The sequence below is a fragment of the Ruditapes philippinarum genome, unplaced genomic scaffold, assembly GCF_026571515.1.
Source record: "Ruditapes philippinarum isolate M1 unplaced genomic scaffold, ASM2657151v2 ctg942_1_1_1_1, whole genome shotgun sequence".
NCBI lineage: Eukaryota > Metazoa > Mollusca > Bivalvia > Venerida > Veneridae > Ruditapes > Ruditapes philippinarum.
Window position 1 is genome coordinate 8,702 of NW_026852083.1, and position 17,078 is coordinate 25,779.

Sequence of the window (17,078 nt, forward strand, 5' to 3'; positions counted from 1 at the left end):
CTTGGTAAGTAATTTTGGATTTTTATTTGCATTTAGATAAGTATCAATCATTTTGTCATCGAATACATCACCCCAAATCATTTGATTGATTATCCTAACGAAAGAACAGATTAATTCTCATAATTCCTTGTATTTCATATTGTATGAATTTGCATAAATGACTGATTGGGGGAATAACGATATAGTCCGAACAACAAAAGAAAGATATAATTTTCTATTATAGCAGAAAATCTAGTCTGGGAATATCTCATTTATCTTTAATCTTCGTCTGTATTCGTGCATATTGTCGTCTGCCCCATCGTGTTATATTTGTCATAATGTAATAAATGTGGCTGTCTGTCTCAATATATGTGAATTAAGTTAATCATTGAACGTTGGATGTTAACGGAATTCCACTGAGGTTCAAATGCATATAAACATTTTAACATTAAAAAACATTTCTTACAAAGATCAGCTGGGGCACTTAAAACAGAAAGATATGCACATGATAATTAAAAAATATAATCAGAAATACATTAAAAGTCGTAATTTTGATATTCTCAGTCAGATGGCTCCGCAACGTTCTTTTAAGTTTTGGTGCTTTTCACTATAAGGATATTTATTCTGAAAAAACTAAGTCGGCGAATAATCTGCAATTTTGCGCAAAGGTTGTAGAGCATAATTATATAGAATAAATATGTTATGTCTAATCATAATAATAGACCTCAGCGGCGTCTTTTTAAGAGCACAAAACCTGCTAGGAACGGCAATAATTCTTGAACAGAGAACTGCAAGACAGATTGGTTTGTTTTTGATTACCATGATTATATTAGCGCAGTTTCCGTAATGAAAACAAGAAAATTATATTAATTTACTACAATACCGTAAAGTTATCTTCCTTAAGATTGTCAAAGCTTTGAAAAATCAAATTTATTCTGTCATATATCTAGTTTAATAATACATTTCAAGAATCTGTTTTTTTACTTGCAAGTTATGAACAGTAAGTCGTTAGCGTTTACAAACTTGTATACCTCTTGTAGTGTCAGAGTTATGTCCCTGACAAAGTTTAAAGTATAAAATTGAACAAAGGGCAATAACTCAAAAATTAGGCAATACAGAGTTATGGTTCTTTAGCACTGCACTTCTACACAATTAGATCTATCTGCCTACACGAGTTTGTTGCAAGGTCATGCTGTGACCTTGATCTTCAAGGTAGCGACCCAATTGTGGCGCGCAACACGTCGTCTCAATATGGTCACCGTGATCATTTATGTGAAATAGTTGTAAAATCCTACTTTAAATAACAAAGTTATGGACCGGACACGAATTCGGGACGTACGTATGGACGAACGGACGGATTGAAAAACGGACAGACAACCCGGCGACTATATGCTCCCCCGAATTTTTTCGGGGAGCATAATAAACATATCTGTTTTGGAAAATTAACCTGTGTAAAATTAATACTTATACTGTGCAAGACTAATATGCATGTATAATTGGCAAAATGGTTAGTCAAAACAAACTAAATAATGCAAATTTAGACAATTTCAAGTTTTATTTGTAAGTTATCATATAGGAAAGTTATCTCAATACACTGTGAATGAATATAATCATTTATTACATAAGACTTTCTTACAAGATTTTTTTTTTCATGCATATTTTTTCATGTTGTATCAGTAAATTGATTGAAACATCATGATTATCTGGTTTTAACATTAAAACTAGGTAACTTAACATTGTAAGTGTTGTAATGTGAATCTTTACATGTTTGTGGCAAAGGTGTTTTTCAACATAATCATAATCAGTTATTGGGGTAAGAATTAAACTCTCTTTAATATGTTTTAGATCGATATGAAATTTGGAATACTTTTTTGTACTTCAAAGTCAATTTCTACCGTGCTGAATAATAAACATGTTTTCAATTCACTAGAGTCTTTCTAACAAATAAGAATGCAGAATTCATCCACTAAATTTTGTTTTATCGTATTTTTATATAATAATTATATTATTTAAAATCCAGCAAATGAATGTGAACATATTACAATTTTATCTCCCTTCATTGATTTATTTAAACCACACTGATAAAGGGTATTTACATTTCAGATATGAAAACATGTTCAATTTAGAAATATTGTATGGTTTAAGAATGGTTTTTGTTTCCAGAATTTTGATTAATGTCTACAAGGAAGAGTATATACAAAGTTCAAGCTTATAGTGATATGTCTTATCATGTTTACTTTACATTGACATCAATCAAATATTTTTTTTTATTATTGAATCCATAAATACATACTAAAACACGCTGTTTAACACATTTGTTGCTCACAGTGACATACCATACTAGAATAACGGACAATTAAAGAGAATGATGTCTCCCACTAACTGATAACGTATTATCAATATGTGATATTGATTTTTAAGCGGCCTTCAGCCTTTCAAAAGTTTTTAAATTTTATTTTAGCAAAATTGTGTCATATTATTGTCAAATTAAAAGAATCAATGTGTTACATGAATTTGCCGTTTGATAAAAATGATAAAGAAGAAGGACCCCTCCTCTCCTTTCCACACACGCGATACTTCTTATGTACCGTTCCTCTCACTATATGTAATTTAGTATAGCGGGCGATTTGTTTCCCGATGTGTTTTCAGAAACGAACGTCAATGGCGCTCGGTACTCTGTTGTGAAGAAGGCTTTACAGTGATATGATGCATTTTACCAAGATAAAACCATTGAAATACTTAGATCGAAACAACACTGAATTGTTTAAAAAATTTGACAGCCGCTTTAAATAAAGGCTAGTAAAAGTAATCTTTAATTTTGAACATTCAATACAGAAGTGAATATAGTGATTTTAAATGAATATTCCCCGTCAATGTACTCGAAACTGTCAATTTTTACAAGACAAAAAAAAAGTTAGCTTTAATCATTAAAATTGTTTAAAGTTAAAGTGAATTGGTCTATAATGAAAGGTCTGTAATGCAATGAATAATTACGTTGATAGTATTTAGTATAAAACATAACAACAAAGTTTGAGATAAAAGATCCGATTTTACATATATTTATATAGCAGATAATTAAATGTTCTAGAACAAAATATTGTTCATACTAAATCACCTAGAACTATTTAAATATTTTCAAGCAAGCAAGAAAATCCAAATGATTCATTTCAATTATTTTTTGTCAGTATGTGATTTTGGATTCATTCATGTGAGCAAGCTACTAAGTTAGCTTACGAAACGTCGGTTGTCGTAATGAAAATGTACAACATCCCTCAAGCCCCTGGGCACCATCTAGAGCAGTACAGATTTTTCATCACATATTTATCACATATTTAACATGGCGGAACTTATGATACTTTTGAGAGCAAGAATAAAAATGTAAAAGTTATAAGCATTTTAATATATAATACAAAAAATAGAATAACAACTGTCAATGATGTTACAGTCAGAGATTAAACCCCTGGTGCATTATTTTAGGCACGAACGGGTTCTCAAGTAGACCAACCGGCCTTCCGTATAATTGTGTCACACATCAAATGTGTTTGTAAACATTATTATCCACACCTATAAATATTTCGACTTTCGAAAACTTCACAGGCATCACACTTAAGCATGTTAAATTTCTTTTACATTGTGTTATATATCACAATACGTTCTACTCCAGTTGTAAACACGTGCTTTGTCTTGCTGGATTGGTAGGTGGCAGATGTTGTTGGCAATGAACATGTTGATAGTTTTGTCCTTGCGTGTACATAACCGGTCCTGAAATTTTCAATCATAATAACATAGTTATATAAGTTCACAATAAACTCTGCTTATACCTTAGTGACAGGGAGCATTCAAAATGTTTTCGTCATTTCCAGTTAATCATATAGAGAATCCGTTCCTTATATAAGAAGTTTTTAAAGCGGATGGAGTCATTTAAAACGAACTGATTGTTTACCATCATCATCGTCATCTATTTTGAAGAGCAGTTGATATAGAAATATAGTTCATGTGAGTGTGCGATTCATGATGCAATATAAGGGGACATTTAGATAATTAAGATATTAATTTTTATGTTATGTAAATTCCACTGAATAACTTCTTTTCCAAGGGTGAGTGTTTCTTTAAGGAGACTCCCCTGAGAATATTTTGACATGACGGTACTGGAAATAATTTTGAAAGATAAATTTTCTATAAAAAATTAAAATTTTGATGTTGATCTAGACTAATAACTAGTTTGAAATTTTTAAGATATTTTGCTTTTTCCGTTATCCGAACAAAAATGACCTAAATTTGAAAAACGTTGCAACATCCTACAGTGTTCCATTGTGTCCAAGATTAATAACCATTGTTTAATCTTACCATATTTGATTAATCTGTCAATTATAACAAAAGCATTTTGCATAAGATAGGTGTGCATATGGAATAATTATGTATTTCCTTTTAAATCTAAAATGACATTCAGTATATACATTAAATAAATAAACAATTAATGATATATAGAAAATAAACAATTTACGTCGAGGGTTAAATGAACTGTGACAAAATTATTGAGTAGAAAATAAGTTGTTCAATGTGTATGTGGAGTTTAGATTTTGATTCAGACCCCGAAATATTCCCACAATTAATGTGATGGATGTGATTATGAATCACTTTTAGGTCTATCTCTAGGTACATGTATCGCTATTGTTTTAGTTTGTGAAACGAAGGTCGGTTAACAGTTTTTTCAGTGTTTTAGTATTTTTTATTTTGCATTAAATAAAAGATAAAACATATACTTTATGTGTTTATGTTTTTGATTTTATACTTTTCATTATCGTTTTATTTCTTTTTACAATATTTCATAGATGACTATTTAAATAATACTGTCAATATTGCATATGATAACACAATTTATAAAGTCAAACGTTAAGATACCTAAATAAATACTGTAAAATAGAAGTTGTCCTACTTTGAAGAGACATCAAAATCAATATGTTTATAATTTGATTTTTATGTTTACAATTTTTTTTGTTATTGTTGCTGTTGTTGTTTTTCTTAGCTACAATAAATCACCATGTCAGTGTTATCTAAATATTGATGTATCGAAAACTTGAAACTAACATATGCGATTTCACCAGCTCTAACTCGGCCGAGTATCTGTTTTAAAGATACTTCTTGTATGATTTAGGTTTAGAAAAAAACCTGATCGTAGCAACAATTAATTGACATTAGGCACATTTACATAAAAAGTATTCAGCTATATCAAAGTCCTGAACAATTCGACATTGTTTAAATTTCTTGTGAGTATTCTATATTCAAATCTTATACGCAATTAGAAAAGATTGAAAATCAATGGGCAGACAATACTTAATAACGCGCATTGACTCCCTATGTTTCGCTGTAATATTCTTATGCCCTGCATAGTTTAAAGAAATGCTATGAAACAATTTGCATTATGTATTTATGTCTTGATGAAAACTGTAGCAATTGTCTATAAAAACAATAAATTCAAGAGGATAGTTTTTTATGAATTAGAATAAAATTTGCATTATGTCTTAATGTCTTGATAAAAACTGTAAAACATATTTATAAAAAACAATAATTGTAATTGAAAGAGGTAATATTTTAATAAATAAAAATTAAATCTAACATAACATAAAACGCCGGTATCTCATTGCATACTTATTGGTTAGATATCTTACCATAATGCGGCTGTGACATCGGATGTATAGCTATTCCATCTTGGCGATAATCCTTTTTGCAGCAAACCCAGCATACGGTGATCAATATTATAATGAGAAGAAGTAAGATAAAACACCCAAAGATTATGATGAGCAATTCACACATACCGTCGCCGCTATAGGACATTTTTATTCTAGAAAGAAAGTATTCTTTTAATGAAGTATTTTTCAAAACAATTCAAAACGCTTTAAACTAAACTGTGTCTTTATAAATCGGATGTGATAAAGTTGATACAACAAGTACATACATAATATACCTATAACTTTAGACCTGTACCATGTACTGGGACCCAGTCCAAATCCCTTAATATTCTTTTCTCCTGTATTTTTCGTAGAAAGAAGGATATAGAAAAGGCTCATACAGAAAAAGATTATCATACTCAAGACCCTTTGCAGGTCAAAGGTCGGAATTGTCTAATGGATGATATATTTAATGTCTGGCCCTTACGTTTTCATCTATCAAGGTACTTTAGAATAAATTAGCACACATGTTCACCCTAAAGAGATTAAATGTAATGCACAATACCAAGACCCCTGTCTCACAGATCGAGGTCCCACAATGATGTAAAAGGTTTACATGGCCTGTTTAAATAATATTCACTATATTAATGTAATGTGTCATGCGCAACACCCAGCACCTTTGCACTATTGTGAAGATCATACATGAAAAAGTTAACAGTAACATGTATTTTCACTGACCATAGGTCTAGAGAATATGTATATGAAAGTAAGAGATATTCAAATGACACCTTATATATCTTTTATATAACAGTGAGACAGAATGCGCTTCAAGAGAACAATAACTCCCTCTTTTATGATTTTCAAAACATTTTCAGCGATAAAAACTGCTAAACTGTATTTCAAAGACACATACACAGTAGTTATTTGATACGTGTATTTAATCATGAATTTTGTTGTATGTGCAGATTTGGCATTAATCAAGATGTTGCGTTAAAAGTTTTGATCCATACCTCAATCTTTTGAAATATTACTTTTGTGTGCTTCATGTAAAGCTTCTGTTATGTGGACGATGTTTGTAACTTGATGATTCTTTTGATTAAATGAACAATGAAATACCCGAAAAGTGTTGTCAACATTTTCGTTTGACACTGACGATTCTAGTCATGCCCATTTAACCTTTAACCTTCCATTAATCGTCGTATGGACACAATTTTGAATGTTTTAAATTCTACATTTATTTACATTTTATCAACATTGTCAAGTCAGTTGTAGAGTAATGCTAAATCTTTATTTGTTTATTTGTTTGATTTTATGTCACGTTATACGGCATTTTTCCGGCTTTACTAGCGCAAAAAGAGCTTGAAGTACCCCACCCCCCGAGCAATTCTTGGTTGTTAAAAATAATGTAAATAAATATTACTTTTAATTTATTACGTTTTTATGACATAATGAATATAAAAAATGAATATATTCAAAGTAGTTAACATACCTTTGTAATCCAATTCAATTTTTTAACTTGAGTGGATATATTTTTCACATTTAACACTTAGCAATTTGGTTAACTTTAAAAAAAACATTTATTTATGTATGTCTTTAATTGTTTGCTTTGCAAGATTATTTAACCATGCAAGATAAAACTGTTTGGGCATTGAATCAAATTAAAATAATAAATTGCATTTTGTTTGTCCAAAACGATATGGTTCAAACTATTTTCGTTACAGGTACATGCTTGCTTATCTTAATTTCTTTATCTTAACATTTATCTAAAAGAAAATGACTTGTTCATTAAAACAATTAGCAGTATCTTATATAATATTTTTCATGTTTGGATGATTGAGTAGAGTAGCAGCAAGATATGCTACCTTAATAGATATAAAACAATAAGATTGATCCAAAACAAATGCATTATGAAAACGGAGAAACAGAACATAGCCATATAATTAAATATATAAAGGCAATACTATCAGGTTATATGAATGTCGTTACATTTTGTTTAAAAAAATATTATTCTTGGCATTCAACACATGCCCCAACCAAACAAGAACCTAAGAAGGATCAAGGGTAAAGACAACTCTTTGGTGACATAGATCCTTTTTAAATGCAACATGTCCTGGTGTTCAGGCAACCGCTGAGTATTTTAACAAACATACAAAATGTGCAGGAATGTTTCGAATCCCCAGTAAAAACATATTTTCTTATATAAACATGTTTTGAATAACTCATCTATAAAAATCAAACTAAAACAACAGTATTATAACTAATATGGCCCGATAAATTTGAAACAAATAATAAATTTGGAAAATAATAATAAGACAGTATTGCATCAAGATAATCAGGAAAAATGAATGTTATCCCCAATCTGATCCTTAATTTTAATCGATTATTTTTTAGAGTACAACAAGGCAAACCGACTTTCACGGAACTTTCACGGAACGTAGTTCCCGACTCATACTATCAAAATTGCATATATCTAACCACAAATGGGGTACAAAGGTGAGATGGAAAAAGAGTGCCGTATAAAAAAATGTTACCATAATCAGTAAAAAAACAGAAATGATGAAATAATCAAAACGGGCTAATTCGTTAAATAAAGTAAAAATGGCAATGAGTAAGGAAAAAAGTGATTGGGGAATAGAATGGGAATAACAGGAAAAGAAAAGAATATTGGGAAGTCACAAACATATCTCGATACAAAACATGTAACTTTGCACTACACATACGTATGACGGATACTCAGGGGGGTACCGCCTTGGAACGGTCAGTAACTTTTAAGTCTTTTATCTAAGTTGAATGAATTATATTACTTTTATAGAACAGAGGGTTTATTGATTATCACCACCACACGAAAAATACTTTAAAAATGACAGATTTAGACACAAAAAGAGAAATAATACTTTGATCCGGCTTACAAATTTATATTTAATTATAACACGATACATTGTTGCAGGTTGCAGCAAAATATACAGTAAACTCCGCTTATAACGAACTAATTGGGACATTCAAAATCTGTTCCTTATATCCGGAGTTCCTTGTAAGCACATAGCGAATTAGTTCCCTGTATCAGGAGTTTTTATAGCGAACAGATTAACATATATTAACGAACTGATTGTTTACCATCGTCCTCCATTTTGAAGAGCATTTGATTAAGAAATATTAGTCATATATTCAATACCCGAGAGCGTACTTTTTGGAATTTAAATAATTGCTATTCCAGTTTAAGATTTACTCCCTATGTCAATTTCTCATAAAATATAATATTTTGTTTCTAAACTCTTTTCGTTTTCTTTCTATGATTGTTAATAAACAAGATTTTGAATATTTTCTTTTATAATGGGTGACTTTTACTTATGGAAGATAAAGATTTCTTTTCATTTAAATCAAGCGTACATTGCAGATTGCAAGCATGCGTGATTATGATGAAAACCGATTATAAATTATTATAATTATTTTACTCGAGCACAACTATTGACGAAATAAATACCCGTTTTATCTTGGTGAAAAGAGCTCATGCTAAAAATATCCTAGTAAATAGAAAACTATACAAATTCATTTTAATAGATGTATTGAAGTACATACAACGATAAACGGTATATTCGGCCGAGTTTTAATCCGTGCCAATGAAAACGAAAGTCTATTTACGGATAGCCAATATTTTGGAGTTCGTTATAAAAGTGTAATTTTCTGTACTTTTAACTGGATTGGGACTAAGAAATGAGTTCCTTTTAAGCGATAATTCCTTATAACCGTGTTCGCTATAACCATATTTTTTTATATTAAATAGAGAAGGGCAAAATTCGGGCCAAAATAAATTGTTCCCTATAACCAGAAGTTCGCTATAACCGTGTTCGCTATAAGTAAAGTTTACTGTAAATATATTTTTATCAAAGTCAATGTGAAAAACAAAACAGAATGTGCATCATTTACAAATCGGTAAAAAGACGTCAGACAAGTGTGTTTTAACAATATCAAATTTCAAAACAACGGCAGCGGTAGCAGTTAAAGAGATTAATACGAAAGACCCGTGGGTATATTTCAATTTCATTAATTTCTGATTTAATCTTCATGAATTCGCAAGTTTTACTTGCGTGAATTCACGATTTCAACTTAAATATGAGCTACTCTTTACACTCTTTAATCTAATCTATCTAAAATAAGAATCAATATGAAGTATAAAGAACAGTGATCGTTCTGTCAACAAACATTTGTGTTTTCACATTAAATAAATACACTGATTAGATTGGATATTGGTTTACAGGATTATTTAACAAAACGCTTATCATGTTTTAAAACGGAAGAATTGAATACAAAAAGAATAGAACTCAATCTATCTTTGTTTTTTTTTTAGAAATAAAAACATTCAATATCAAACAATTATAGAAACATCTATTACTACTTGAAATTGTACGACAAAAGTTTGATTTCAACTGATAGTGTAAAGAGGCATTTTAAACTATGTATATATTTCATATATAAAACACAAGATAAACCAGTGCCTGTAAATCAAAGAATAATTTACAACTGTTAACACAATGTATTTTTATAGTCTGAGTAAAATGTTTGCACCTGACTACCCTTTATAATTGGGTTGTCATTCATGTATCGATAAAATACTGATAAATAAAGAACCAACAATTTGAAAATGTTGCAGGCTCGGTTTGGTTGAGACTGTTCATCAACAGTTACTGTAATGGAATGTGCAAGTTAATAAATTAAATGACACGAAACCTTTTTTACTGGTACCGCTTTTTCTATCTACATTGTTTTCTGCAAATTACAACAATGATGAAGATTCTGTGAGATTATAGATATAACTTCCTATTTTATTTGCAAAAAATAGGGTTCTTGTGCATCTAATTTACAATTTGTTGTCCTCTGTATTCAATCCAAGTATCGTTAATATACGATTTCCTTGATTTTACAGTTGAGTTAAAAATTGCGATTCATTTGCATTATAACACGAAGGTCATGATGACTATGATATTGCTCATGTTAACTATGATATTGCTCAGACACCTGATTTTGAAAGCTTTACATGTCAAAAATTTTCCAAATGACAAAAAAATTAATATAATAAAAACGATTCTTATGTCTGACCTTAGGTCTACTGATCTCAAAGTTCAAATCTGAATTTCAAATGTAAAAAAGTGCTCAAGTCATGTTAAAAACACTGGTCGTTGTGGGAAACTCATTATTGCAATGAAAATCGCTGACTGGTTACTTTTGGAAGATCATTGGTTTCAAGGTAAGTTCATTAGACAATTCTTCATGTCAATTGACTAAGCAGTAGCCTATGAAGGTAAAGTGGGAAAAGGTTTAGTATATACATAATATAACACATAACGGGTTATTAACCCTTGGCAGTACCAGCTTTTAGCCATGACTATTATTCGGACGAATTTAGTAGAAATCTATATTTAACCGATATTTGATGCTGATCTTCTAAGCTCTACCATTTGCTGAATCAGATAAGTAGATTGTCAATCTTTCCTTATATAACATTCGAAATGCGTTAATTGGCGGGCCTTCACCCTGATTCAAGATAGCGCGTGACCGCCAGCGGCGGGGCAATCATTTAGACATAGGCTTTAATTTGAAAAAAAGTGTAGCTGTATACTAGACAATGTTTAATGCCAAACTTTTAAACTGCAGTAATTAAAGGTAAGGAAGACAATTCCTAAGGAATTCATCTAAGAAAAAATATTTATATCCTCCCTACAAAGATTGGGAAAATTTTGACCCCAATGCTTACATATTGGAATCTTAGCATTGTCCACTAGACAAAGTAACTTGTCACGTATTTAAGCGTTTGCCTTTTGTGAGTTCGCAGGAAAAGATTGTGTTTACAACAACAACAGGAAAGAAAATAACGGGTTGGGCCTGTTTTGATTCCAGAGCTATAATTTGATCAAGCTTTGCACAGGTATTTTAGACAATATTGAATATATCAAGCAATCACCTAGGAAGCTCAAGGAAGATTTGTTTTAAAGACTGCATTTTTCCATTCTAATTTGTGTTTCTACAATAAAGCACTCATAGTTACAAATAGCAAAATCATTTGCTGCTTTCATTTAAAATAATATTTAGTTGTTGTTAATTTTCTCATGCCTCAGAACAAAATATAGAATAAAAAACTTTTATCAAATGTCACAGCTCTTAACAAAAAGTGATATCTTTGACGACTGTCAAACATGAAACGTTGCTTATCTTATTTTAATGTAACAAATATACATAAATACAAGTTTAATAGAAAATACATTTAATAAAACAATAACTTTAAAAAAAGCAATCTAAGAAATTGTGCCCTCATTATTCACGCACTGACAAAGATATTTAACAGAAATAATAACATAGAAATGTAAAATATAAATATAATCAATATCGAATAATGAAAAATATTTCTATAAAAAGTGTTTTTTACTTTTCAGTGTAGTTAGGTAAGTGTTCGTCATGTAATTGTGAAGATTCGCACTTCTTTTTACATCATACTTGTAGCCTTGATCGTTTAAAAGGTGTAACTTAATGGTAACTACTATTTATTACTAGGTCTGTATAAACCTGAACAATCTTATGGTGAAATCTAAAAATGTTCTGATTAAAAATGGTATTCAGAAATCAAGTAAAAAGTATTTTTATGTACAAGCATATTCGATTTAGAGTTTATTGCTAGGTTGAATTTAGGATATACAATGTATGTTTTGAATTACAGAGTAGGGTACAAAAGATGATTTTAAACATTTCTCCAATTAGATTTGTATACGATTAGATATAATAATCTTCTTTTGAAAACCTGTTCAAAATAAAAAAGCTAGAAAATGGTTTTTAAATAAAAAGCATCAAAGTTATGTATATTATTTTCTGTCTATATCATCAAAATATTCACACTTTTGAAAGTTCCGAAAGGTTGTCATGTTTGATTATTTGATTTATTGTCCTAAAAAGCATTTATGCTTTCTGACTCGTCTATTATTCGGTTGTGCTTATTTAAATGTGCTGAGTCTCGCCAACTCGGTCTTGATTTGATGGTTGCGTGGTTATCATACGATGATCATTGGTATAAACAGGGGCAGGCGGGTGATGTTGTTGTGGGCACTGAACATGTTGACAGTTCGGGCCTGGTGCGTACATGACACTTCCTGAAATATTCAAGCAGTTCCACAATTAGACTACTGTATGCATTGAAGATCACACATATTTTATTTTTGGGTAATAATGGTACGTAGGTATTGCTGTTAACGTCCAATATGTAAGGTTTTTAATAGCTTGTCAATTTTGAAACAAACTCGATTTTAAAGTTTATTTAACTCAAATTACATAAACGTGTTGACTATTCAATGTATGATAAGTGAATTTACATGAAGACAGAAATTGCCACGCTCAAATAATCGTTCCGTGTAGAATCTGTTCTTATACATCGAACAATGGCATTGTTTTGTCTTGTCTTGTCAAAGACGAGATTGATAAAGACTTTGACTGCAGTTGAAGAAAGGTTGATGTCAAGTATGTCCGTTATGTATCCAAAGCGTCATTTTTCTACATTGTACATGTTGTACGAAAAACACAATCAGGTTTTCCGACTATAGAAAAGCTATAAACCATCATAATGTAGTTATTTTATCTAGTATCGTTTACAAAAGAGTCCTAAACTCATCATTACGTAGCTGTAGCTATATATTAACAATGGCCTAAATGTTGTGGCAATTGTTATTGTTAAGATCGAACTTAAACAACGTAAAAGTGTTCCGTAGCATACTCACCATGTTGTGGTTGTAGCATCGGTTGTGCCATCGGATGTACCATCGGATAAATAGCCATTCCATCACGACGGCTGTCTTTACGACAACAAATATAACATATACAGATCAATACTACCACGAGAAGAAATACTATTACACTTCCGAAGACATAAATTAGGAATTCGGCTCCCAAACATTGGTCGCTATAGTAGGAATTGCCACTGTAGCCATTCTGGTAATAGGACATTTTTAATCTGAAAAAGAAAAATTCCCCACAGAAAATTAATATCTAAATAGCGGCAGTATTATTATAGAGGATATTGAATGAGTGTAGGTTAAATACTAAATTTATCGAACGAGTTGAATAAAATCATATTACGAGATCCTCTGGCGTTAATAATATTGCTTTATTAAACGAGTTCAATAAATATAGTATTGAAGCTACACGATTATATTATTCTATTTATCACATATATAAAATAAGAACGGTTAACTATTAGAAAGAGTAATCTTCTAATGACGCGCCTGTGATTACACTAGTATAATATCGTATTTTTTAAATGGCTTTATTACACTCCTGTGCCTTGGTTTCTGTGATTAAAAAGTTTACTTCTGTCTATTGTTTTTTTTTCTGTATTTTTTTTTTTTTTTTTTTTTTTTTTTGTTTTTTTTTTAGTTTTTTTTGTAGTAAAAAAGCATTCAATAAACTAAAAATAGATTTTTTTAATAAACAAACCGTAATAATTTCTAACAGAAGGAAGATAATCATAGATAAAGTAGGATCTAATTTAAAAATGGAAAGATCAAACTTGAAAATGAAAGAAAGAGTTAAGGCATAATATTTTAACCATGATTGACAATATAGATAAACTATTGATTATAGAGAAAAAGTAAAAGATCACGTCTGTAAAATTTAATAAAAAAGATAAGTAATCCCAAAAGTATTTTATTGACATTGTTTGTAAGAGTGGACAAAAGAAATTGATCTTGGAAGATCAAACGAAAGATAAGGGTGGACTTCTTAGTAAAACCAATCAAAATCGAATTTGCAAGATATGTGAAAAAATCAAAGAATCCTATTTGCAAAGTTTAAATGTGTGACAGAATAAACTAATTCAATTTGCAAATTAAAATTATAAAATTGACCCAATTAATCCGGATGTAAATTTTAAACATGAGTAAATTGATGCTTTTAAATTATTCCGATGATGTATAAGGATAGAATATATTCATCAAGTCAGGAAACAACAAGACGAGAAAACTTTGAATTTTCTTCTTAGAGATAACATTGAATCACGATGCGGTCCTCAACATGAAATCCGAACAGGAAATTACAGAAAGAATGATCAGTCTGTGAATGAAAACGTATATAAAGAAAAAGAATAGAAATCTGAAATATATTGTAAAATCGTTAATTGATAATATACTAGTTCTGTTGTTAAAATGAAAATTATTCTCCTTATCAAACATTAGAAGAAAATCTACAACAAATTGAAAAGTAAATTGATTGGGTCGTTCGGTATTTTAGATAACACGAGATAAATGTGTGATACTCAAACAAATTTGAACATGAACAGAAAATAAAGGAAGGTTGCGATAAGCGATAATAAATTTAAGCAAAGCTTTCCTTTACAAAAGAAAACCCCCCAAAAACCCAAACAAACAAACAAACAAAATCGTTGTATTAAAATATCTTTTGAAAAAGAGATTATAATGTTTTCTCATCGACAACGTTTAAAAATGTTATTTGTAAGAATGCTTATAAATTTAAATAAAATTTTGTCAATGTCTTTATTAAAGAACTTAACTTTAAATACTGCATGCACAATTTAAATATCTTGTTTTTATAACGTAACCCCAGAAAATGTTACCTGTCCGCTATCCAGCAATTACAAAAATGGACCACGCTTCTCGCAGACAGCTCTTGTTTGTTTCATTTTTTCTTTCATATGAAAACAACTCGTGTTTACTTTTAAAGGCACATTATGCCTAAAAACAAATAAACTTCTACTTCCTTTAAAATGGGCAAACATTAGTTTAATTACGTTCAAATTATTGTTTTTGAGTATGTTTGACGCTCATAACCTAAAGAAAGTAGCATTGAATGTAAAATATGTGTGCCATAAAAGTAGCAAAATGTAATGAAAGAACTATTTTTACTTCAAAAACCGAGCCTGCAACATTTCAAGTTTGTCTTGTTGGGCTTTCTTTAGGGATTCTTGGTTTCTCTCTATTTCGTACAAAATACTTAATCACTGTATCTAAACTAATTGCGAAAAAGCAACGAAAGCAAAAGATTGTTCAGGTATTTGGCCAATGAGTAACAGTAACTTAAATTTTTTGAAAATATAACAGGACATCTAAAAAAAGAAGATTAAGTGAAAGAAATACTGTAACAATCATTTCTGGGCATATTTTGCCTTTTATCATTGTATCTGTGGAAATAAAAAGAAATATTAAAAAATATGAAAGAAAGCATATATTTATTTTTTGGCCTAATTTCTCAGGTATTTTTCTGGTGCAGCTATCAATTACATCACCGGTTATCTGGTTATATTTTTACAAGACGGATCAAGATGACCGTGATCAATTTAATTTTAACCTTTTCACGCAATTAAATAGTCAATGTATTACTGCGCGATGTATAATTGCAACTGAGCTGTATAATTGCAACTGCGTAGCAAATCGGTGTATTTGTAATAAATTTTTTTGTTCTTGAAGTTTAAAATTGAATAAAAAGATTATATTTCTTTTTTCGTGCAATGTGGTATATATCCTCACTTAACATGAAAAAAATCGGTACATTTAACTTGACTGTGTTGAATTATGTTTCCTGAAAATATATTCCATTCTTCTCTCAAAAGAAACATATATCCACTTATTTGTATAAGTTATGGACATAAGCAAACAATTGATATCACCTTTGATTTAAAAAAAAATGGAAATATAAAAGTTGGTATTAAATACCTTTGTTTTCTTTCCTAAAATATATAGAAAGTCAATATCCACCAAATTATAGAAAATGTTAATTAAAATTTGTTTAGACGATTCCACGCTGACACTAACATGAAAACTGCTAGATAACCAAACGAATGTAAAACTTATTTGAAAACGAACATATTTAAATATAAGGTTGCGGTTCACAAAAGTAAATACTTGAATTTTTGCGACAATCTATCAGAGCAATGTTTTTTTTTAATAAAATGCATGAATAAGATAACGATGTCCCATAAAACTTCCTTATATCCAGGTAGACAAAAAAACTTAAGCTAAAGTTAAATAAATCATGGCTAGCGGTTTTATTCATGACATCTTATTATTATCTCAGGTTTTCACCATTACCATGTTTAAATGTTGAATTCTGTTTAAGTCGGTGCTAGGGGAGTGGACGCTTAATTGCATTTTCCCGTACCGTCCACGAACAGGCTCAATCAAACCGAACGTACAACAGTTTCACATTTATCGTTTTGGGCGTTCTTTAGGGATTCCGTTCTTCTTTATTTTACTTACAATGACAAAAAGGAAATGGAACTGAATGCAATAGTTTATTTATATACTGAAATGGAGGTTCGGGTAACTCCAAATGCAGATGCAGAAGAATATTCTCAGATAATGCCCTTTTTCCAAATGCTCGTTTGATATCTTTATGTACTATTAAAAAGCCAAATGATGAATTTACACATCTACAGATACAAAA

At 30.2% G+C, this 17,078-nt stretch overlaps 1 long non-coding RNA gene across 1 annotated transcript; it reads right to left on the reverse strand.

Annotated features, from left to right (window-relative positions):
* Positions 1-9,994: 9,994 nt before the first annotated feature.
* On the reverse strand, positions 9,995-16,543 carry LOC132748770 (uncharacterized). Its single transcript, XR_009628315.1, has 3 exons — positions 16,349-16,543; positions 13,403-13,635; positions 9,995-12,781 (listed from the first exon to the last, which is right to left on the reverse strand). It is a non-coding gene; the product is annotated as an uncharacterized LOC132748770 (long non-coding RNA).
* Between the last annotated feature and the right edge of the window lie 535 nt (positions 16,544-17,078).